Source organism: Neofelis nebulosa, chromosome 9, assembly GCF_028018385.1.
Source record: "Neofelis nebulosa isolate mNeoNeb1 chromosome 9, mNeoNeb1.pri, whole genome shotgun sequence".
In the NCBI taxonomy this organism is placed as follows: domain Eukaryota; kingdom Metazoa; phylum Chordata; class Mammalia; order Carnivora; family Felidae; genus Neofelis; species Neofelis nebulosa.
The window spans coordinates 28686252-28712250 of NC_080790.1; positions in this window are offsets into that span (position 1 = coordinate 28686252).

Sequence of the window (25999 nt, forward strand, 5' to 3'; positions counted from 1 at the left end):
TTCTCCCCTCCTCCGACCTGGAAGCAAGTCAACTTTGTTTTCCACAGAAAATAGAAAAAGATTTGAAGGCAAGAAAGAGCACAACATTGCAAAATAGGAGAAAAATAATTATAGGCAGGCTTTGCAGACTGAGTAAAAACATGGTACAGAGAGAATGCTGGGAATCTAATTATCTGAACTTTCAAGAATCTTTAATGCTCACTAATCAAAGTCATTTAATGGTGAAAAAGCATATTACAATACTAATTACATAACTAAAGGAACAAAAATATTTTTGAAAAATACAACAGACAATAGGTTTGTCATGCCCTATATGGAGCTTCATTCTAGTGGGAAACAAAACTTTGAAAAATAATTACAAATGTGAGAATATTTAAATATGATAAGGGAAGCTAACAAGTCCTGACAGCCAGCATTCCTTCAGAAAGTGATATTGGACACCTCACTGATGAGTTAATACAAGGATTCCAAGAAATAGAGAAATAAAGTAGGACACTTGAAGCAAGATGGTGCACATTAAAGAAACTCAAAAAGCTAAAGCTTACCTAGAACATAAGGAAAAATAAAAACTCCTAATAAAAGTATTTATGTTTTTACATATCATGCTCTTCAACATAGTGAGTAATTATGTTTAAGAAGTTACTAATTCAGTAGGTCAAAACAACTTATGAATGCAATTCAAGAAAACTTCAGAATGCTTTATTCTTTAATAAGAATATAATCAGATAGTGAAACTAAATTTTTCTCAACTATTAATTTGATATTGATTTATATGTGCTAAGAGAAACGGTTTTACAGAAAGCTAATAAACCATCTTTTTTTAAGTTTGAAAGAAATGATTAAGTATATCCATATTTAGGATTCATTTGAAAAAAAAGTACATAAAAGTATATGAAAGTTATTAATTTGTGAGATTACTGATAGTAAAATCCTATTGGTTGGCATCTTCTCAACCCTTGTTGAAAACCAATTTAATCCTTAAAGCACTGACTTAGAAACTTCTGGTTAAAGATGAAGAACACAAATATTTCCATCACTTTTTTTTTTAGGAGATAGGCATAAAATAATATGGTCATTCTATAGATAAATCTTTTCTAATATAGAAGTTCAAATTATTTTTTCTTATTTTTCTAATATTAATTTAAGTTTTCTCTCTAAATCAAAAGAGAATACACTGGAATTCCTTCCTACTTCTGTATTCTATTGTCACTTGTCTAAGTCAATATTAATTATGTAATAGTAGCTTTCTCTGGAACTAGAAACTCGGTAAGAAATGTGTGACTACCAGGTATTCTATGTTATCACTTTAATATTAATATATATTCACCCTTGAACTTATAACTATACCTAACAAACTATAATCAAGGCCGTGGTTGGCAGTAAATTAAGTCTCCTTCTTCATAGAGGGTATGTTTCTAGATGACTTGGCAGAATGTGGGACATGTGGCTGATCTAACAAAATGCAGAGAAATTTGCCTGCATTTGAGTGGTCTATAACGGGGTTACCACAGAAAGCGTCACCCAAGGAAATCCACTTTTGAGAATGAAACCAGTACTAATAATTATTCCTGACAACTGTTGTAGACTGGAATTGTAGTAGGCAAATTGGATATATGGTCATCTTGAATCATAATTAAGAGAACAGGAACCCAAACAACAAAATGACATGTTTGAGACATTATCATCTCAGTAACGACTACCCTTTACATTGTATAGTCCCATTCCCCATCCATCCCACCAGTCCCTGATTTTAGGAGCAATCCCTGTTAGCTAAAAGCCATTGTAGTTTTATTATCACTATGAATGAAATGAGTGCCTTGGTCTAGCAAATAATATGTGATTCATCAATTAGTGCTGTTTATAAATTGAGACATTATACTTGTTTGCAATGTTTATAGAAAGAATAAGATGTGGGTCTATCTATAAGAAATTAGAAATTCAAAATAGAATATAAAAATAGTTCTCTGGGAAAAATTTAGAATCACTTTAGATCTGAATTCTTATTGGAAGACAGAGGTGTAGACCCTCCCACTGAAGAAACATAATTTCTTGAGGAATTAAGGATTCCTCAAGATTCAGACTAAGTTAATGCTTTGAAATTAATCTCTAAGGAAAGGATCAGGGTCTTAGGGCAGGATCAGATTTACATTGATCAGCCTTGAAAGAGAGACATCCCAAACAAAGAGAAAACATGTTTTGGGAGACAGACAGATTAAGATTATCAAGTGAAGATTAAAAGTACAAGAAAACAAAGTTGGCAAACAGGAAGACCTTCCAAGTGCTGTAGTATAATGCACAGCTCCCAAGTAGGTGAAACAAAGCCAAAAGGGATAAAAATCTGAACATCTAGTTGTATCTCCCAATCTGGTTTATAGAATAACTGTTAGGTTCACCAGCTGTTATGCAAAATCCTTAATCAGGGATTTGTCCCTCTTTTATTTTAGGTTGAGATCTCTTTTTGTGGCATCTATACCTATTTTATAGCTTCATTTTCTCAAAGGAGAATGATTTTGTTTCACTGAAGCTGCTGGATTTCTTTTGAGCTTTGCAATGAGGCACAATCTAACTTCTGAAAACCAGTAAACAATATCTACACCACTGTCAATAAACAAACACTTGACACAATTCAATCAGGTACCTCTGATGATAAATCGAGCATCTAAGGTGCCCCAAATGACTTGCTTTCAGAGTATAGATCACAAGCTACCAGTTCAATACCATTCCGAGACTCACAATATTTCAGAGCTGAAAGGGAACTTCTAGCTCAATTTTGGACATGTTTATTGAATACTAGCTATGATCCTAGGCTTGTAATATCAGAGCTACATGATATCAGAAATGTGTAGTATTTAAGATATAATATTGGACAGACAACAATTAAAGATATAATTACATTCTAATTTCTTGAGGGGAAGAAAACAATGATAATGACAAGCTACCTATTGAGCCCTTTCTAGTGCCAGGCATAATGCTAAACTCTACATGCATTTTCCCATTTGCAGCTCAGAGCATCCCCTCACCCACCAATGTAGTAAATATTTACATGCATACATATTGGAATGTAAGCCAAACAAGAGTAGAGCCTTGGCATAGTCAGTTCTTGTTCATCACCTAGCAGTGTGCCTGTCACAAGTCAGGCATTCAATATAGGTTCAGTGAATGAATGAATGAATGAATGAGTGAATGAATGAATAAATGAGTGACTAATGAATGACCAATCCTACAAGTACATGCCCTTTTGTCCTTAATTATAATCAAAGAAGTTGAGGATCCAAAAGATTAAGTACCTGGAATGAAGAGTGAAGACTAGGAACCAAGTAAGTGATTTGAGTCCAGAGCAGGGGCCCTCGTTTGGAACAGATGCATCAGCATGGCATAACATGATGAAAGTGAAAATAGAAAATGTCAGATAGGTAAATTGGATTATTAGGTTTGAGGTTCTGATGTAAGAGGAAAATAAGTTTCTCATTATTTATAAGATATAGCAAATCATAATTTCCAATGAGTTTAAAAGAATTCTCCATTTTCACTTTTCATGAGACCCAGCCATCTACATACTATTGAGGAAGGATGACTCGACTCTTTATCACTAAGGAGGACAGAGTTGACCGGCCACAAAACAGACATACACAATCAATAAATTACAACCTTGAGAGTCTAATCCACAATATTTTTCTTTGATTTTGCCACACGTTTATGCACCGGGTAAAGTTTGCTGAGCTTCAAAGAGAATACATCAGTTAAAAGGGTTTTTCTCAAATAATAACTTAACTATCTGCAGTCTCTGCAAAGTGTCTGTGTTTGCTATGGACTAATGTGACCTACAGGGTTCAGAAACTTGATATAACACATTGTTCAATCCGGTAAAGATTGTTTTCCTCTGATTGCTGACACTTGAAAGCCACTAAATGTTGTTTTATGCTGTTGGTTAGCTTCATTAGCCAGCGAACTCTAATGAGGTGAAGACAAGATAAATAAATGTGCTGGTGCTCACTCCTTGAAACAGAAAGTAGGACATTTATAAAGAGGGTGGAGGTATGAGGGTTTTAGTAGGGTGCATCCCAAGTCAAGAATGTCATACATGCACAATATAATTAGCTATTTCTGTAACGTGGATATACAAAATGCCACTGTCTTCAGCTCAGTGGAATATAGGCAATGTAATGGTAGTCCAGGCTACCAGGTCCATTTCCTCCATTCATGACTAAATTCACCAACCCCCTACCTGGCTTCTGACAGAGGTCTAGACCATAGGCTTAGAGATTATGCGAAGTGCTATGTCAAAAGGTCATCTTCTGAATCCGTCAGCTTTGTTACTGATCCTGCTCTGATCACAGTTATCGGTCACCGTGGTTGAAACAGATCTCAGAGACTGAAATCTTGAAGCATCTCTGTGGTGAAAATCACTGGAATATTTGGGATTTTGTCAACCTTCTATCATTTTGAATCGAAAGAATTCCCTGTGATAACTTATTGGGATACTAAGAACTGGGCAATTTCGTGATCCGAGCCCGATGTGTACAAACTGCAGTACAAACAAAGGGCCTTTATTTTTTATGAGACCCTATGCAAATTTATGTACATTACTGAAAGTCTAGCAGCTGAGGCACTATATAGTAAGACAGCGGTCTTCTCAGGTCGGATTGTTTGCGAAGGTACCTGTTTATTTGGAAATGCTTTTGATGTTGCTTAAGATCTGTTGCCTCCTATTTTATCCCTTATACTCTGTTCTTTAGATTTTAGACATCATTTCTTTCTTCATAGTCCCTGAATAATTATATGCCCTAGAAATTCACCTCACACTAAATATCTAGATTATCTCTTAAACTTGATATATATCTCACATGAACTAAACTAACTTCCTAAACATGCTTAATCATGAAATTCAAGATTTTAGCCAAAAAAAAAAAAAGTGACATCAAACTATGAGACAATCTTCTGGTCACTAAAGGCAAAGATTTTCCTAGATATCTAAGAGATGCATAAGAAGCATACTTATGACCCCACAGATATTGACATTCTAACCCGGCAGTCATATTGTTTCTCAATATTTAAAAGCTCTGTTGTAACAGTCCTTTGTGCATTCTTAAAGCTCACTGTATTCTGTAAGATTGAATAGTTTTGATTGAAATCTCATGATTCACGTCTATGCTCTTTCAAATGAAGCCACTATGAATGATGACTGGCCTTTATAAGCTTTGCCTACGTGACAGAGTAAAATAATGTTAAAACTGTAAGTCCTGGCTACCTCATAATGTTGAAGATAAAATAAAATTAAGCCTGTTTGAACATACGCCATTTTTCCTTAGCCTCAACTATCATGACAGTCTCCAGTGATTTCAGAGGATTCCCTCACTGGAAAGATCCCTATCTTTACTTCGAATTCAAGGGTTCCATGATTTTTCTAGCCAAGGCAGAATAAGGTAATAAAGGTGATCAAGAAGTTTATGACTGTGTTTAGGATCCAGAAAAAAGTGAATCATAGACAAGAACCAAAGTAGTGAGGCAAGGTTAAATCCAATGGCAATCGAAATCTGAATAAAGAATATGAGCAAAGTAAGCAGAATTTAATGTTAATTTAATATGTTCTTACCGTCTTTTAGAAAAGCATTGTATGTTTATTATAAACTATGCACCAGTGGTCAAATGTGGTTAATTTGTAGCCTCTTAGAGGTCATCTAGCAAGAGAATGGAAATTGAAAAAAAAGAAAAAAAAAAAGAATGACCAATTACAAGCAGATTCAGACACAAACAAAACCCACCATGCCTTGGACAACATTCATCAAAGGTAATACTTTATCATCCTGATCTACCTGGAGAGTTAGATACCAGGGTTCCTCAGAGGCAGACAGGCTAAACTACGTAAACAATCACTGCATCATAGTCCCAAGTGGCACCTTTAAACCGATGAGTGTCATGCTCATTTTAACAACCATCTATAATTGAATAGGACCATTTTGATGTTGAGAAAGATGAATGACCTAGATAAATAATATTCTTTCACTGTCCAATTAATTTGCAGGTTAAGAGACCGCAAACCTACGCTCAGCACTTACAGGTATTTATACGAAGTAAAGCAGTGTTTATTAGATACCTAGATGTTAAGAGTGGCTGAAATCTTTTCATCTTGGGCATTGGGATGCTTTTGCATTTATGTTGAGTCCCCTCTTTTAGTGTACTTTTAATAGAATGCTACTCATCATCATCTTTAAAAGCCTAATTTTCTAGGGGCACCTGGGTGGCTCAGTTGGTTGAGCATCCAACTCTTGATTTTGGCTTAGGTCATGACCTCACAGTCCGTGGGATAGAGCCCCCTGTCAGGCTCCACGCTAAGCATGAAGCCTACTTAAGATTCTCTCTTTCTCTCCCCCTACCCCTGCTCTCCCTCTGCCCTTCTCCGGCACCACCCTCAAATACATAAAATTAAAAACAAATTAAAAAGCACGTAATTTTTGAGAATATACCATTCACTCCAAAAAACAAATTCATTGCCTTTTTAGGGCACCTGGCTGGCTCAGTCAGTAAAACATGCAGCTTCTAATCTTCAGGATGTAAGTTCAAGCCCCACGTTGGGTGTAGAAATTACTTAAAAAAATAAAAATCTTACAAAAAATCAAATTCATTGCCTTCCTTAGGAAGGAAGGCATCTTTAAGAATTTGTAGGGTATGGAAATTAGTAGCAAATTATCGGCACCTTCAAAGATCATTTAAATGAAGGTATTTCTGAACAGGATCCTGTCCTTCCAAGGGCCAAATTATTAATGACTTGGAGGCCAGAGGCCAGCCTAGGTTCCAAGGAATGCATTGTAGAGGCTAAGAAGTCATACTACGGGGACAATATAAGATTTCAGGTGAAGAGTACACAGATAGGTTCTAACACAAGCTGCATGTGTCAAAGGCTCATTCGCAGTTGCTTCATGGTAAGACATTAGGAGAAAGACTTTCTTCTTTCCATATTTTAGCATCCTGCTCCATTTGAGAGTCCCATCACTCCATGTGGATATAATAAGAGGATTCCAGCATTGGAATTTAGATGGACAATTCAAAATTATTTTACAGCTTTATTGAGGTAAATTTTACACACCATAACACTTACCAGCTGGAAGTATTGAACTAAATGGTGTTTTGTAATTTGCATAGTTGTACATAACTCAGCAATCCAGCTTTAAAATTTTTTTTTGTTATCCTCTAAAATTCCCTGGAGGCTGACCGTTGTCAATTTCTACTGCTACCTCCCCTCCAGTTAGAGGCAACTGCTGATGCACTGTCATGATAAATTTACCTCTTTGATCAAGTCATACAAGAAAAATCATACATCAAATAGTCTTTTGCAAATGGCTTCTTTTACTTTGCACACGGCTTTTGAGGTACATTTATATTAAAGTATGTATCGAGTGTGTGTTACTTTGTGTTGTTGAATAGTATCTCAGGGTAGACATGTATCCATTCACTAGTTGATGGGTGTTTGTCTTATTTATAGTTTTTGACTTATGAATAATGCTGATAACAGTCACATGCAGACTTTGTGTGGTTATATGGTTTCATATCTCTTCTGTAGATGACTAAGAGTGGAATTTCTGGGTTGCTTGGTAAATTTGAGTTTAACTATGTGGAATTATGAAACAGTTTTCCAAAGTAGCTGCCCCATCTTAAACTCCCTGTAGGAGTTTAAACTAACTGAGAGCTCCAATTGCTCTAAATCCTAGCCAACACTTACTCTTATCTGACCTTTTGATGATAGCTCTTCTAGCAGGTGTGCAAAATCTGTCACTGTGGATTAAATTTTCATTTTCCTAATGACCATAGGTATTTAAAACTTCCCCTATGTTGGGGCGCCTGGGTGGCGCAGTCGGTTAAGCGTCCGACTTCAGCCAGGTCACGATCTCGCAGTCCGTGAGTTCGAGCCCCGTGTCAGGCTCTGGGCTGATGGCTCGGAGCCTGGAGCCTGTTTCCGATTCTGTGTCTCCCTCTCTCTCTGCCCCTCCCCCGTTCATGCTCTGTCTCTCTCTGTCCCAAAAATAAATTAAAAACGTTGAAAAAAAAATAATAAAAAAAAAAAATAAAACTTCCCCTATGCCTATTAGCCATTAAAAGGGAATATGATGAATAATTTTACATCAACAAAATAACATTTTTAGAAATTTCTAACACTGACTCAAAAAGAAAAAATCTGAATAGAACATAAACAAAAATAAAACCCAGAAATTGAATTCATAATTAAAAACCTCATTGAACAGACCACCAGATAGCCACCACCACAGATATAAGCCCACCATATACATATGTAAAGAATATTCAAACCCTTTCAGAATATAGATGACATTTCTCAACTCATTCTATAAGTTCACTATTGCTGAAAGCAAATTAGAATACGTATTAACTACTGTAGTTTCCGAGCCTGTTAAGCAGTGATGATCACCAATGAGCTAACTCAACTGCTTATAATTGTGACAGAGGCCATGTGCTTCTGTATACTGACCATTTCTTGGTACTCCCCCAATTTTTAAAACATGTATTCCTTTTCATAGAATTGGTATAGTGTCTATTAATTCTTTAATAAAATCTAGATGGTGGAATTATTTAAAGGAAATAAAGGAGTGATATTGCTTCATTCTAAGACTTTTTTTTTTTGCTTAAGTTGATTGGGCTACATTCCTGAAATTTTCAAGTTGAGAAATATCAGACTAATTCCACTACAATGGAAGAGGAGTAGTCTAATAAAATTAGGTATTTAAAAAATGTATTTATATTACCAGAATGGTGACATGAATTCCTTCCGTACAGGGCTGAGCCTAAGAAGCTACCAATTACTACAAACTGGAGATTCACTACACTCAGTAGTAAGTACAGTGCAAAAGAATACATGGTTACAATCAAGTACGTAACAGCTCTTACCTTTACATTGTTTTCATTTTTACATTCTTTTCAAATATTCAAATCTCTCCCAGTCCAATTCTAAAGCATGTAATGATTATTTTTTATGAAATAGAAAATTACATTTGTTTTTGGGAAAATGACTGATATTAACTTAATAAGAAATGGAACCATGATGATGTAAATTAAATGGATTACTATCAAGTCAATTGTTATGTGATCCTTTTTTAAAAACACAAATTTTATTTTTATGTGAATGAGTTAATGAAATTTAGCTGATGTGCTTTTTCAAGGCAAAATGTAGCCATCAGCACTTATGGATACTAATTTGATGGTTTCCATAAAGTCACAAACCATGTCCCCAGAACAGTCAAGTTTATGACACAGAAATGGGCCTGATATCAATAACTTGTAACCGATCTTGTTGTAAGATAGTAATAATTTGTTAGTAGGTAAAAAGAGATTCTCCAGTTACCAGTTAAAAAATATATTGCCATGTATTGAACACAGCATGGTTAAATGACAATTTTTATTTTGTTGTAGGACATAAGCAGCAAATCAATATTCAAGCTTTATTTCCAGGTATCATTGTAACTTCATTTTCTGGATTTCCACTGTAACCAAAACACAAAGTGTAACTTTTCTTCCTTCATTCCTCCCTTCCCTTCCTTTTCTTTTCTTGGAAAATTACCCCACTAAGAGAGTAATTGTTTGTGTGTGTGTGTGTGTGTGTGTGTGTGTGTGTGTGTGTGTGTGTTTTAGCTTTTCATTTTTCTAACTCCTAGGGTAGCTTGAATAAAATTTATGTAATGTATGGCAATATAATTTCCCTTGACTTTTCCAAAGTTGCAATAGACCTCATATTTCCCTGTGTTACTCCCAACTACGTTCTCATCATTACTGAGAAGCAAATTTTCAAATAAAGATATAATCATAGTTCATGCCTCCATCAAACCTTCTTGACTTTTTTCAAACATTTCTGACTTCTTCATGCCAACTGGATAACATTTACAATTTCCAAGGTTGAAATTCAAAGCATCACACGTGCGATATTGCTTAACTTAGGTGACTTATCATTTACTGTCCAAGAGATCTTTGCTTTCACAGGGTGGGGGGAGATTCAGTCTTTGCTGTCAGGAGATTAGTACCTTATATGAGGTGAAATGAAGGCTACCCTAAAGGCTTCTCTGAACTTACCATACTAATATTAAAAACAAGACTTGAAATGATCACATTTATTTGAAAATAATAAAACTGCATGCTAGATCAAAATCCAAAACTATGTAGAGAAATACAAAGCAAATAGAAACTCATAACACAAATCACAGTATCAGGCATCCAATCAATATAACCAAGTGTTCACAGAAAGAGGAAAATTTAATCTATAAATGAATCCAATAAGAGAATAGGAAATAAATGGAAAACATATTAGGAAGGAATAAAACTGATTGTTTGCAGATGACATGAACGCCTATATGAAAATCAAAAATAACTGCCAAAAAAACCACTCTGGAACTAATACATATGTAACTATAGAAAGGTGGTAGGATACAAAGTTAATATTTAAAAAGTTATTCATTTTCCTTTATACCAGCAATGAACATGTAAAATTTGAATTAAAATCACATTACTACAAGGGTCCCTGGGTGGCGCAGTTGGTTAAGCATCCAACTCTTGATTTCAGCTCAGGTCATGATCTCAGGATTCTTGATATCAAGCCCTGCTTCAGGCTCTATGCTGACAATGCAAAGACTGCTTGGGATTCCCCCCCTTCCTCTCTGACCCTCCCCCACTCACACACTCTCAAACTTTTTTCTTTAATTTTTAAATTTATTTTTAAATAATTTTTAATATTTGTTTATTTTCGAGAGGGAGAGAGAGAGTGTGTCAGGGAGGGCCACAGAGAGAAGGAGACACAGAATCCAAAGCAAGTTCCAGGCTATCAGCACAAGCCTGAACCACAAGATCATGACCCGAGCCTGAGTCTATTGAGCCACCCAGGTTGTTTTTTCTTTCTTCCTTCCTTTTCTTCTTTTTTTTCCCCAAAGTACATTACTGTTTATATTAGACCTCCAAAAGTGAGATCGATATGTATCTGACAAAATATGTACAAATTCTACATGAGTAGACTATAAAACTGTAATAAACAAAAAAAAAACTAAATGGAGATAGTCCATATTTAAAGTATGAACATCAATACTGTCAACTTATCTGTTTTTCCCAACTTGACCTATATATTCAACACAATGTCAATCAAAATTCCACTAAGTGAAAATATATCCAGGGAGTAGAAACCAAGTCTAAATATTCCCTGTACCTGAAGTGAAATGCCCTCAATTTATCTATGGAAATTTCAGAATGGCTGAAGAAAAATGATTGTCATGTGTCTGCCTTTCTTCCCATTTCCTAAGTAGACTTCATAGCCAAGTGCTGAGCCCAATATGGGGTTTGAACTCACTACCCTGAGATCAACACTTGAGCTGAAATCAAAAGTTGGATGCTTAACTGACTGAGCCACCCAGGTGGTCCACTCCCTCCCTTTTCTGAATATTTTTGTGGTTACCTAGTTCCTGTTCCAATATTGTACAATGAGTATTTTTGGGACAATTAATTTATCTTATTTCTAGCTCTCCAAATGAAGCGAACAGCTTTATTTCTGTTCAGAAGACTACCAGAGGCCCAAAATGGTGTCCTTTAAATTAAGGCCTCAAGTCAATAAATCAAGACTTAATATCTAACTGCAGTTTTGACTCCCCCCACCCAAAATGTAACTTTTAACCAGTCAATATGACAATTTCCTACTGACAGAGCCCTTCTGTTACCCCTATGAGGGTAATCTTGCCAAAAACAATGATTCCTCCCTAATCATTGCTTTTCCCACTCCCTCTCTACCTTTGAAAACGTTTCCTTTTCTGTAGCCCTTTGGAACTCCCCTCTACTTGCCACAAAGGATTGTTCCCCAGTTCATGAATTGGTTAATAAAAGCCAATTATATCTTTAAAATTTCTTTGGTTGAGTTTTTGTTTTTTAAACACTCCCTAATTTAGAAACTGTTTATCACAAAAGACCCTATGTTTCAGTATGATTCCATTCTTGTCTGAGACTTTCAGACTGGTTCACTTGTGGAAGGAGCGAGTCTCTCTCACCTGAGGGAAAAAGAGTAAGTCAACATTCGGTAACTGCAGGAGTAGAAAGTGATATTCATGAATGGTCTTAACAAAGTATGTCTTGATCTTCAGCTTCTGCTACGGTGAAGAGCAATGTTGTAAACTGGCTGCTGTATCGATCTGAACCCATAGTGAGTAAGTAGGAGGCAGAGAAGGGCCTTGGATGACTAATGGTGAGGCGATGACAAGAAATGTAACTTTGTTATTTTAAACCTAGGACATTTTAAAGGTTACCACTGTTCCAAAATTAGGTTATCCAAACTTATAAAATCTTAACACATTTCAGCTGAAATCAGGAATAAGTTAGAATTGATTTTCAATTATTGTTAGTGTGGCAGGGAACTGTCGGTCTACACATAAAAAAATTATTTCTTTTCCCTAATGTTTTCCTAGGACCTGTGGGGGAAAAAAAGTATTCATCACTAGTATTTCAAGCGCTTTAGGTTTTAGAATCACAGCAGAATCTATTAAATTTCCCATGATTCCCTAGCTAAATTCTCTGCTTTAAAAGCCTGGTAGGTTTATTTACTTCTCATCCCGTGTTATTGCCACACACATTTTCTCTACGCCAGTTTCTGCTTATACTGTCACCTGACATGCTTTCCAATCTCCATTTACAAGCTAATGATTCTCCTAGGTTTTTTTATTTTTTTCCCCAAAAGGCCTGAATTAAGTTCACTCCTTTCATTAAGATTTTCCTGGCATGCTCAGCATATGAGTGGCCCATTATTTGAATGCTTATTAATACAAAATTAAATAGCGATGCCTTACCAATGTTATAATTTTTAGTGATTTTTTTCCTCTTTCTCTTCCTCTTTCCCTTCTTCCTCTTCCTTGTGCTCCTACTCCTCCTCATCTACTCTTTTTCTTTAGTATGTGTGTGTTTTGCCTGTAATTTGTCCTTTCATTATGGTATATTACCTGTATTAGTTCAGACAGCATGCACCATGCGTTAGGCTTCTCATTAAAATTAAATTTATTTCTGTGTGTATTAAACACTATTCATATTGATCAAAACCTGTAGCAAACGCTTCTTTTGGTGCACTGATGGGATGCATCTGAAATGATCTATTCCTATAGTAGCAGGATCAGTGGTTATTCGACTCTGGTTCAAAATGCCAGTAGCAAATCAAAGAACATTTTGCAAAGATTTCAGCATTATATAAACTTGCATGTAAAAAATTAACACCTTAAAATTTTGTCACATAAAACTCTATAGCAGCACCTGGGTGGCTCAGTCAATTAAGCATCCAACTCTCGATCTTGGCTCAGGTAATGATCTCACAGTTCATGAGTTCAAGTCCCAATTGGGCTCTGTGCTGATGGCAGGGAGCCTGTTTGAGATTCTGTCCCTCCTTCTCTCTGCCCCTCACCTGCTTGTATGTGTGTATGCTTGCTCACTCTCTCTCGGAATAAATAAAAACTGAAGAAAAAAACTCTACAAAAATAATTTACTTGGTATTAAAGGCACACCATTATAATGTTACTTTTACTACAAGAAAAATTGAGATTAATCAAATGTGTACAGTGCGCAAGTAAGGCCTCATGTTGAATGACTTTTCTCTACTGTATCTCTACTAATCTCACAACCATCCTTCTAGAGGGAGCTAACAGCTCACTTTACACTTGTAGATATGGCTCTGACACACATCTAATTCTGATATAGGTATACTTTTGTTTTTTTATTAACAACCCAGATGTTAATGCTGACATTCTTACTCATTTAACTATTGATTCTTGTTGTCCACATCTGTCAATATTCAAATAGATTATATGGAAATGTTGTCATAGCTGGATAGTGTTTGCTGCAGACTTATTTACATACTTACTGATATATACACCTATTTATATATATTTTACGTATGTATGTTTACATAATTATCGCTGTTTTCTGCAATCTGATGTTATGTAACATATCATATATATATCAATCAAATAATTTAATGATGTGGACATGTTTGTTGATTTTACATTGATGTCCCAACTGTGGACTCTACCCATAGGTTAACTCTGCCCATAATAGACTGGACGTAATGTAGTGGGTCTATTTTATCTACTTTAGAAATATCTTAATGCCAAGGATATGGTATAATACAAAATAACTTGGCTATTCTTACCGCGTTTAGACCAGGGTTTGGCAAGGTATCGCTCACAGTCCAAATCACATGTGCTACTTTTCTATTGCTATCTGTGGAAGAATGGTTTTTATATATATATTTTTTTTTTTTTTTTTTTTTTTTTATTTTTGGGACAGAGAGAGACAGAGCATGAACGGGGGAGGGGCAGAGAGAGAGGGAGACACAGAATCGGAAACAGGCTCCAGGCTCCGAGCCATCAGCCCAGAGCCTGACGCGGGGCTCGAACTCACAGACCGCGAGATCGTGACCTGGCTGAAGTCGGACGCTTAACCGACTGCGCCACCCAGGCGCCCCGAATGGTTTTTATATTTTTAAAGAAATTTTTAAATGAATTATATTAAAGAGACTACATGTGGCTCCCAAAGTCTAAAATACTTACTATGTGACCTTTACAGAAAAAAAAAAATGCCAATCTATGGTTTAGACACATATAAAGACAGAAGAAAATTGAATATGTATTTGAGTCAATTACTCTTATTGTGAATCAACATCAATGGTTTAAACTGAAAGACTGATTTTCTTCTGTTCATCATTAAATCACATAGTTCCATAGCTTTCTACAGATTGTTTTATGCAAATGACACTATCATGTAATAGAGGAAATCCTTAGTTTTGATTTTTAAATGTTAATCACAAATAAAGTATTCATTTTAATTACACAGAATGATAACCTATATTAAAATAAGACAACTAAAAAAAAGGGGGGGTGCCTGGGCGGCTCAATGGGTTAAGTGTCTGACTCCTAATTTCCACTGAGGTCATGATCTTGTGGTTTGTGAAATCTAGCTCTGCCTTGGGCTCCATGCTGACAACAAGGGGCCTGCTTGGGATTATCTCTCTGTGCCCCTCCCTGTTCTCTTGCTCTCTCAAAATAAACGAATGAACAAACTTAAAAACATACAATGAAATAGGACAAGATGGTTATCTATTCTGCCTACACAAAAGTCAAAAGTATTGATTAAGTAGAGACCAAAGCACCAATATTTATACAACAGTATTAGGATGAACAAGTATACCTTTCACATCCTGTATAAGAAAAAATAAACAACGTTTTCAATTTGATTGAATTGTATTTATGAAGGTGGTCATCTTGGCTGTAATGAGAAATTTATAGTATTTGCTTTTACACAACTTAAAAGATACCCAAAATAAAAAATAAGTTTCTTAAATGATGAAAGAGAAAATACCTCGTGAGAAAAACATGGCTACAACAATGGGGAGTGCATCTTAAAAAGAACTTAATTATTAGTGGAGTAGTACTTTCACAATCAAAACAGGTAATATCCAAAATACTGTATCTAAGAAAGAAATTTGCTACTTGATTGCTGTGACAATGGTTAAGATTAAAATGTTCGAAAACATATAATCTGATAAGCAATTTAAATAGATTATATCTGAACATTTTCTATGATAAAGATGTTTTGCAATGAAAGCAAATGAGTTGTAAGTAGAATAATTTTCCCTATTAAAAATAATGACAACGTCCATGTCATAAAGTGTTGTTATGATCACAAACCATAACAAATTTCACAAATGAGGATTTTTAATTATTTACTTAATGTAGTGCAAAGTTATTATGTTTTGTAAAATGATTATAATTACCCCATAAATAGTTGTGTTGTTGAATTTATTACTATATTTGTAATTTAGGATTTCTACACTAAAACAGTCAACTGTTTTTTCATATAATCAAACCATTAGATGAGCAAATAAAAACATTTTATATAAATCTGAACTATTCCAAACAGATAATGAGTAGGAATTCAAATAGTTACAACGTATTCAATTTCTTATTTAAAACTTACATTATCAACTTTTGCCATTTTGTTATTTCAAGACTATCTTGAAAATCTATGTGCTCATTGCCTTCTAAATATGTAAGGACTGGTTTTAGAATTCAATCCTTTGAGAACTACTTCCTGATATGCACTTGAAAAATCAACAAGACTGATTAATCATATTAATAGGACTTTAAGGTGAAGTCATAGAATTTGATGAATACACACGTAAAATGTAAGAATTTAGATCTTATTTGTGCATTACCAATCTGGTAAAGAGTTTAGCTAATGATTTTTTGCATCACAGTGCAGAAAAAGACAAAGAAAATATGCCTAATATCTGCCAATGAGTTTCTTTTTGTTCTCCACATTAACTCTTTAAAAAATATTTAACTTTCCATTTTGAAATAATTTAAGACTCAAAAGAAGTTACAAAAGTAGGACAGAGTTCCTGTGTTCACCATTCACCCAGTGTGATGTTTTCACTTTCAGCACTTCTGACACCAAACGTGTGGGTTTCTTTCCTCGTGCCAAAACCATGTCTCAGATGCCCTAACACTAACTGCGTGTGCTGCAATTCAATTCTGCCACTAACCACCGGGAGTTAGCATCACACCCCACAGGTGAAGGGCTCAGTCCCAAAACTTCCTCACTGCAGAAAAGCTGCTGCTTTCAATTGGAGTTTCCAATAAATGGATGAAGCTCTTTTGCAACCCTGTTCCTTATCATGTCTTTTATTTTTTTTTTAAGTTTATTCATCCATTTAGAGGGGGGGGGGGTCCTAAACAGGCTCCACTCTCAGCATGGAGCTCAACGTGGGTCTTGATCTGACAAACTGTAAGATCATGACCTGAGCAAAGATCAAGAGTTGGACACTTAATCAACTGAGCCCCTATAATAGTGTCTTAGAATCACAATCTGACTTGGAAGAAATCTTCTAGTATTCAAAACATATAGATGTAATAGTGAAAATATTTCATGCTTGGGTCTTAAAGCTATTCATATTCACAAATACTCATCTTCTAGATTTTTTTTTTTTTTAACAATTTTTTTTTTTTTTTTTTTTTTTTTTATTTTTGGGACAGAGAGAGGCAGAGCATGAACGGGAGAGGGGCAGAGAGAGAGGGAGACACAGAATCGGAAACAGGCTCCAGGCTCCGAGCCATCAGCCCAGAGCCTGACGCGGGGCTCGAACTCACGGACCGCGAGATCGTGACCTGGCTGAAGTTGGACGCTTAACCGACTGCGCCACCCAGGCGCCCCCATCTTCTAGATTTTTGAAAAGTTTTTATTAAGTTCTAATGAGTTAACATACAGTATTAGTTTCAGGTGTACAATATAGCAATCCAACACTTCCATATAACACCTGGGGTCATCACAAGGGCACTGCTTAATCCATTCTCCCACCTCCCTTCTCTATCAGTTTGTTCTCCATTGTTAAGAATCTGTTTCTTGGTTTGCTTCTCTCTCTTTCCCCTTTGCCCGTTTGTTTTGTTGCTTAAATTCCACATAAATGAAATCATGTGGTATTTGTCTTTCTCTGACTTATTTAGCTTAACATAATACTCTCTAGCTTCATCCATGTCCTTGCAAATGGCAAGATTTTATTATTTTTACGAGTAAATAATATTTCACTGTGTATATACTACCTCTTTTTTCTCCATCAGTCAATGGACACTTGGGCTGTTTCCATAATTGACTATTGTCGATAACACTGGTATAAACATCGGGGTTCATGTGACCCTCTTGAATAACTATTTTTGTATTCTTTGGGTAAATACCTAGTTGTGCAATTACTAGATCTTGGGGTAGTTCTATTTTTAACTTTTTGAGAGACTTCCATATGTTTCCACAGTGGCTGCACCACTTTGCATTCCCACTAACAGTTTAAGAGGGTTCCCCTTTCTCTGCATCTTTGCCAACACCTGTTGTTTCTTGTGTTGATGATTTTAGCCATTTGGACAGGAGGGAGGTGGTGTCCCATTGTAGTTTTGATTTATATTTCCCTGATGAGTGACATTGAGCATCTTTTCATGTGACTGTTGGCCATCTGTCTTTTTTTAAAAATGTCTATTCATGTCTTCTGCCCATTTTTTTATTGTATTATTCAGTTTGGGGGTTTTGATTTGTATAAGTTCTTCATATATTTTGGATACTAACCCTTTATTAGAAATATAATTTGCATCAGCTTCTAGATCTTAATCCCAGGTTTACTTTCTCTGCTTTCCCCTTCTGCTCCCTGCCACTCCTCTTCTTGTGCCTAGCAATTATTTAATAATTTACTACCTAAAATAGGAGGTCATGTTATTAATAATGTGTTAATAATACTAGCTTTTATTCTCATGGTGGATTGATGGTCTTTCTCTTATCTTCCCATATCAGCTTATTATCAGTTTAAGACTACATTTTCTATCTAAAATTACTTTTGTGGTTTGATCATTTTATTGTTTACTTGACTTATCTTTGTCATAATATCCAGGTTTAGTTTTGACTTCTATAAGAATAAACAGGTCGAGGTGCCTGTGTGGCACAGTTAAGCCTCTGACTTGGTTTTGGCTTAGGTCATGACCTCACAATTTGCGAGTTTGAGCCCGTGCTTGGGATTCTCTCTGTCCCTCTTTCTCTGTCCCACTCCCATCCACATGTACTCTGTCAAACTTTTTAAAAAATGATAAAAAGGTCATTTCATGGCAAAAAAGAGAAAAAATTATTCAAGAAGTCCTAACAATCTTAAATTTCCATGTACCTAAACATGAGATTTGAATTATGTATAGCAAAAGTGATAAAACTGAAAGGAATAGGCAAATTCATAAATACAGTTCTATATTAACATCCCTCTCATAATAATTGATAGAACAAGTTCATTTAAAAATTAATAGGGAGCAAAAGGATTCAATCCTATAAACTGGATCTAACTGACATCAGTGAAGTACTCCCCACTCAATAAGAGCAGAATACTCACTTTTTGCAATGTAGAGACACACTGACCAGAATACATTATGATCTGATATAATTAAAATAAGACTAGGGGCGCCTGGGTGGCTCAGTCGGTTAAGCGTCCGACTTCGGCTCAGGTCATGATCTCACAGCTCTTAAGTTCGAGCCCAATGTCGGGCTCTATGCTGACAGCTCAGAGCCTGGAGCCTGTTTCAGATTCTGTGTCTCCCTGTCTCTGACCCTCCCCTGTTCATGCTCTGTCTCTGTCTCAAAAATAAAGAAAACATTAAAAAAAAAATTTAAAATAAGACTGAAGTCACAGTTACCAATATCAGGAGTGAAAGGACATGATGCTAGATCCCACAGACATTAAAAGGATAACAAAAAAATTATGAATAACTTTATGTCAACAAACTAGACAACTTAGATGAAATTTGCAAATCCTTGAAAGGTGTAAACTTCCAAAGCTCAAAGAGAATTAGTTAACTTTAATATATATGATATATATATACACACATTTATATTATACACATAAGTTATATTTATTTATATATATTATTTATATGTTTACATATTTATATATATATTTATACATATATATTTATAAATTTATATGTACAGACCAGTTTAGTTCATCAGTGAATTTTACAAATATTAAAGAAGGAAATAATACTAATTTCACATAAAATATTCCAGGAAACAGAAGAGATAACACTTTTACTGGTTTTTATTAGGCCGATATTCCCCAGATACTAAAACTTTCATGAACAATTTCTCTGTAGTGTGCAATGCTGTTTGATAGCATTTTACCCACGATAAAACTTCTTTTGAAATTGGAGTCAATCCTCTCAAACTCTACTAGTGCTTTATCAACTAAATTTATGTCATATTCTAAATCCTTTGTTGTTATTCTAATGGTCTTTACAGCATCTTCACCAGAAGTAGATTCTATTTCAAGATTTTTGTTTTTTTTGGTCATCCTTAAGAAGTAACTTTTTACCCATTAAAGTTTTATCATGAGATTTCAGCAATTCCATCCCATCTTCAGGCTCTACTTCCAATTCTAGTTCTTTTGTTATTTCCACATCTGCAGCAACTTCTTCCCCTCAAGTCTTGAACACCTCAATGTCACCCATGAAGGATGGGATCAGTGTCTTCCAAATTCCTGTTAATGTTGATATTTTTACCTCTTTCCATATATCATGAATCCTCTCTTAATGGCATCTAGAATGATGAATCTTTCTCAGAAGGTTTTCAGTTTACTGTGTCTAGATCCAACAGAGGAATTATAGTCTATGAGAGCTAGACTACAAAATATATTCCATAAATAATAAGACTGGAAAGTTGACATTACTCCTTGATCCATGGGCTGCAGAATGGATGTTAGGTTAGCAGGCACGAAAACATGTATCTCGTCTGGCTCCATCAGAGCTCTTGGGTGCCCAGGTGCATTGTTACAAGAGGGATATTTTGAAAGGAATCTTTTCTGATCAATAGGTCTCAAGAGCGGTTTTAAACAAGAGTGGGCTTAAATTATTCAGTAAACCATGTTGTAAACAGATATGCTGTTATCCAGGCTCTGTTGCTCCATTTCTAAAGCAGAAAGTAGATTTGGCATAATTCTTAAGGGTCCTAGAATTTTTGGCATAGTAAATGAACATTGGCTTCAACCTGGAGTTGCCAGCTGCATTAGCTCCCAACAAAAGAGTCAGCCGGTCCCCTGAAGCCAGGAATTAAATGCTCCTCTCGAGCTATCAAAGTCCTAGATGGCATGTGCTTCCAAAGTAAGACTGTTTCATCTACATTGATAATCTATTGTTTTGTGTAGCCACCTTCATTAATTAGCTTAGCTAGATCTCATGGATAACTTGTTGATTTATCTTGGACTCCTAGGTCACATCAACAACTTCTTTCCTTAAACCTCATGAATCGCAACCTTTCCTAGCTTCAAATTTTTCTTTTGCAGCTTCCTCACCACTCTCGGCCTTCATTTAATTGAAGATAGTTAGGGTCTTGCTCTGGATTAGCATTTGACATGAGAGAAGGCTATGGCTGGTTTCATTTTATATCCAGACCGCTCAACTTTCTCCTTATCAACAATAAGGCTGTTTTCTTTCTTATTTGTGTGTTGACTAGAGTAGCACTTTTTCATTTCCTTCAAAAAGTTTTCCTTTGCATTCACAATGTAGCTAACTGCATGGTGCAGGAGGTCTAGCTTTTGGTCTTGGCTTTTGACATTCCTTCCTTACTAACTTTAAGCATTTCTAGCTTTTATTTAAAGAGAGATAAGACTCCTCCTTTCACATGAACCTGTAAAGGGCATTGTAGGATTTTTAATTGGCTTTATTTCAATATGGCTGTGGCTCTGGGTCTTGGGAAGCAAGAGCGGAGGGAGAGAGACAAGTGAACAGCACGTTGGTGGAGCAGTCAGAATACATACAGCATTTATTAAGTCTTCTGTCCTATATGGGTGGGGTTTGCGGTGCTCCAAAACAATTACAATCCTAACATCAAAGATCACTGACCACAGATCACAACAAATGAGAAAGCACGAACTATTTCGTGATCACCAAAACGTGACAGAGACACCAAGGGAACAAATGCCGGCAAATGCGCCAATAGACTTGTTGGACACAAGGCTGCCACACACTTTCCATCGTGCAAAACGCAGTATCCTCCAAGTACAAAATGAGGTATGCCTGTATGCATTTTATCTGTCCAATCCTTTAACTGAATTTGTTTTTACCTCCCCTAATCCTGTTCTACCTTCTTTAGGATTAAGGATTTTTAACATAATCATCCCATTTTATCTTATTATCAGCTCTACATCATCACTGTTTAACAGGACTTGCTCCCAGGTTTGTAATACCGGTCTTCGCTGAAATGCTATTTCCGTCACACCACTCATATTGGCCTAACTTGTAACATACTTCCTCTGTCCCTTTCCATCCTTTAAACTACTCTTATCGTGTAATGAACTTATCTGTATGTTAAACATACGATTAATGTACTGTGGCTTTGTTTTATTCAATTCTATTTTAAGTAGAATTTTATGAAAAAGTCTTATTGTTTCCTTTATTCTCCATTTTTTCATAAAGCTCCAAGTTCCCATCTATTATTCCTATCTGCTTTAAGAACCTTCTTTAATATGTTTTGCTTTTGTTTTTCTGAATTTTTACTGCATTTTTGAAGTTTAAAAAAATTTTTGCAACTACGTGGATGGAACTGGAGGCTATCATGCTAAGTGAAATTAGTCAGAGAAAGACAAAAATCATATGACTTCACTCCTATGAGGACTTTAAGAGACAAAAACAGATGAACATAAGGGAAGGGAAACAAAAATATAAAAACAGGGAGGGGGACAAAGCAGAAGAGACTCTTAAATATGGGGAACAAACAGAGGGTTACTGGAAGGGTTGTGGGAGGGGAGATGGGCTAAATGGTGGGGGGTATTAAGAAGTCTACTCCTGAAATCATTTTTGCATTATATACTAATTTACATGTAAATTTTAAAAAATAAAAAATAAAATTTAAAAAAATATAATTAAAAAAATTTAAGTAAAATCTACATCCACCATGGGACTGGAAACCACAACTCCGAGATCAAGAGTCACACATACCACCAACTGAGCCAGCCAGGCTCCCTGCATTTTTTAAAATAAAAGACATTTTCACATAATATTAAATTGTTTATGTAAGTGTTTTAAAAACATTTCTCTAGGGGTGCCTGTGTGGCTCAGTCAGTGGAGCATCTAACTTTTGATGGACTCAGGTCATGATCCCAGGGTTGTGGGATCAAGCCCCTCATCAGCCTCCGTGCTGAGGGTGGAGCCTGCTTAAGATTCTGTCTCTAAAAATAAGCAATAAAAATGTTTCTCGAATTTTTTCTGGCTTGTATTCTTTAATGAGAAGTCTGCATTCCTTCTTATAAAATATATATTTTCTCCTAAATACTTGTAAGATTTTTCCCCTTTTCTTTTTCAGAGATTTGGTTATAATGAATACTGGTGTCATTAGTATATCTAAACTTCCGTCATTTCTATCCTGTTAATTTCCAGTTCAGATATTGTACTTTTCAACACTACACAATTAATTTGCTTCACCTCATTATCACATCACTATGTTCTTTTCCCCTTTAAATCTTAACTATAGTTAAAATAGTTCTTCTAGCCTCCTTGTTTCATCTTACTCAATTCTGTAGCAGTTTCTATTGAGGGATTTTTCTTCTGTTATGGGTGATTTCAGATATACATTGTTAAGTGTAATTTTAGTGATTTTAGATTTACATTGTTAAGAGTCTTACTTTTCTTACCTTAATGAATTGCACTATGTTCTGGTTGACAATTAAGTTACTTTTGATTCAGTTTGATTCACTCAGAACTTGTTCTAAAGAGGAAATTTATTATAGCATTTACTCTATAAATGGTTTAGTCAGAGCATTAAGGCCCCTTCTGGAGTAGGCAGTAAATGCCTTAATTGTGCGACAAGGATTATATATTTTGGTTGGTGAGAATTCAAATGATCCCTAGTCTTCTGTGCCTTACTCATGGTGGCTTATCCTACACTAATGTAAACATTGAACAGATCACTTATTCACATTTTGAGTCTTTCCCCTATATTTTGGGAACTCTGTCTAGCAACTTCCATCTACCAGAGACTCACAGACTCTGTTCCTCACTTCTCTGATTTAGCAAGATCATCACATTCTGCTTGTGATCGTGCTTCCTGGGTCACAGCTATATACCTTCAGTGAGAAAATCATGGCTTTTGTAGGTTCTTGTTTACTGATCATCTCTTGAAGATGTAAATGCAAAATCTGTCTTTCACAATTTGAAGACTGTTGCTTCATATATTTTGTACTTTTTTTTCTGGTGATTTCAAGAAGTCTAGTCACTGTTATTACATCAAGGAAATTTATATTGGAAGAGTAAAATGCAAATTATTTTTTCTATCAAAGTAGTGCTTTTTCAACTGATCTACATGGCGGAACACTGAGCTGCACAGTAGAATACATGAAGAACTTCAATTCGAGGATGGAAGGTACAGTCAAGAGCATAATTGAGAAGAGAATCTGAGGTGGTAAACAGAAGTGTCTATATGAAATATACAAATGATTGATCCTATGTCTTTTCTGATATATAGCCCATGTCTAATACATTCTATTTCTGAGCTCTACTTATCAACAACATGTACTTATGGGGATCAGTGATTTAGGTGGTAATCGTGGATGTAGTGTAGGTTTCACGTATTCCTTTATAATTAAAAACTTATGAAAGTTCAACAGGAATTACTTTATTTTTTACCGTTGTGTTTCCACATCAAGATGTTTGCACAAAAGCAACCACGTCATGGTACACATACGACAGTGACATATTGAAATACATAGAAGTGTGCTTAGCAACACAAACACTCATGATAAAACATGATTTGTTTCCAAACAAATGCTAATGGATGTTACTCTTTAATTTTTTTTAAGGTTTATTCATTTTTTAGAGACAGAATGTGAGCCAGGGAGGGGCAGAGAAAGAGGGAGACAGTATGTGAAGCAGGCTCCAGGCTCCAAGCTGTTAGCAGAGCCTGATACGGGGCTCGGACTCACAAACAGGGAGATCATGACCTGAGCCCAAGTCGCATGCTTAACCACCTGAGCCACCCAGGCACTCCACTGATGTTATTATACTTAACAATTTAATAAAACTAACCTAACTTTACTCATTTAGCAATCAAATCTAGCAATTAAATCTGTTTGAATACTATTTTCTAATTTTACTTTATTTTAAAAGTAATGTGAATTACAAAAACAATGGAATGCAGAAAAATACTTTAAAGTAAAAAGGCTTCCCACAAAAGGTAACAACTGCTAACATTTCAGTGCATTGTGTTTTGCTATTCCCTTTGCCAAAATTGTCAATGTACTACACAGTTTTTGGTAACCCACACTTGGAACTGAATCAACCATAAATACATCCCATGATACTAAGTATATTTAAGATACACTTTCATAGTGAACATAATTCATTTAATGGGATTACTTTATACCATTTAACCAAATTGTTGGGTACTTGGGTTTTTACTAAGTCCTTATTTCACTCATGAAACATCAGTCTCTTTCAATAGATGAAATGTGACTTTTACTCTTTTATTTGTAAATATTTAAAATTTTTATTATTTTTAATATTTATAAACATTTATCTTAAATATTCAAAATTTATTTATTTATTTTTGAGAGAGCAAGCAGGGAAGGTGCAGAGAGAGGAAGACAGAATTTGAAACAGTCTCCTTGCTGTCAGAACAGTGCTTGGGGCAGGGGTGGGGTGGAAGGATGGGCACTCAACTTCACGAACCCTGAGACTATGCTCTGAGCTGGAAGTCAGACACTTAAACAACTGAGCCACCCAGGTGCCCTTTTACTTTTGGGTACTACCTTTTACTAGGTACTACCTTACTTAATATGTACTCAATAAATAGCTTCTTGGAAAACAGAAATATTGAGAGAAAATTATCTACTACCCTCATTTCAAAGATAAATAATGTAATATAGTTTTAGCTTTGAAATATATCTATATATACATATACAGAGTGTCTTAGTTTTATGACTTTATGTGGGACACAAATTTCCTACAATCAGTTTGACAGAAGGTTGATGGTAAATAATAGTAAGATTATCACAATCATATATATTGAGTGCCTACTGTGTGCCATGAAATGTTTTACCATTATGAAAATAGAATAAAACAAAATGCATTCTCATCAAAGACCTTTTATTTCAAAATCTATTGGTTAATAAGGGAGAGTAATCACTCTTATTGCTCTGGAATCACTTCTATAGATTCAGATTGAATTTAAGTTCTTGTCTAGGAAAGAGTAAGGAGATTCTAACTTTACCCTTTAATTAACTACAGTAAACAGAAAATCAATTTTTTTTTACCTGAGGGGGAATGAAATTGCCTAATTTTTAAAATGATAAACAACATTTCTTGACTGCTATGTAATTTATTCAAGCATAACACTAAATTATGGCTGTCTTTCCAAAGCCAGCTTGTAGTTATGAATTTTTAAGTATCAAGTGGTATGATCTGCACAAATACTTTCCCTTTGAACTGAT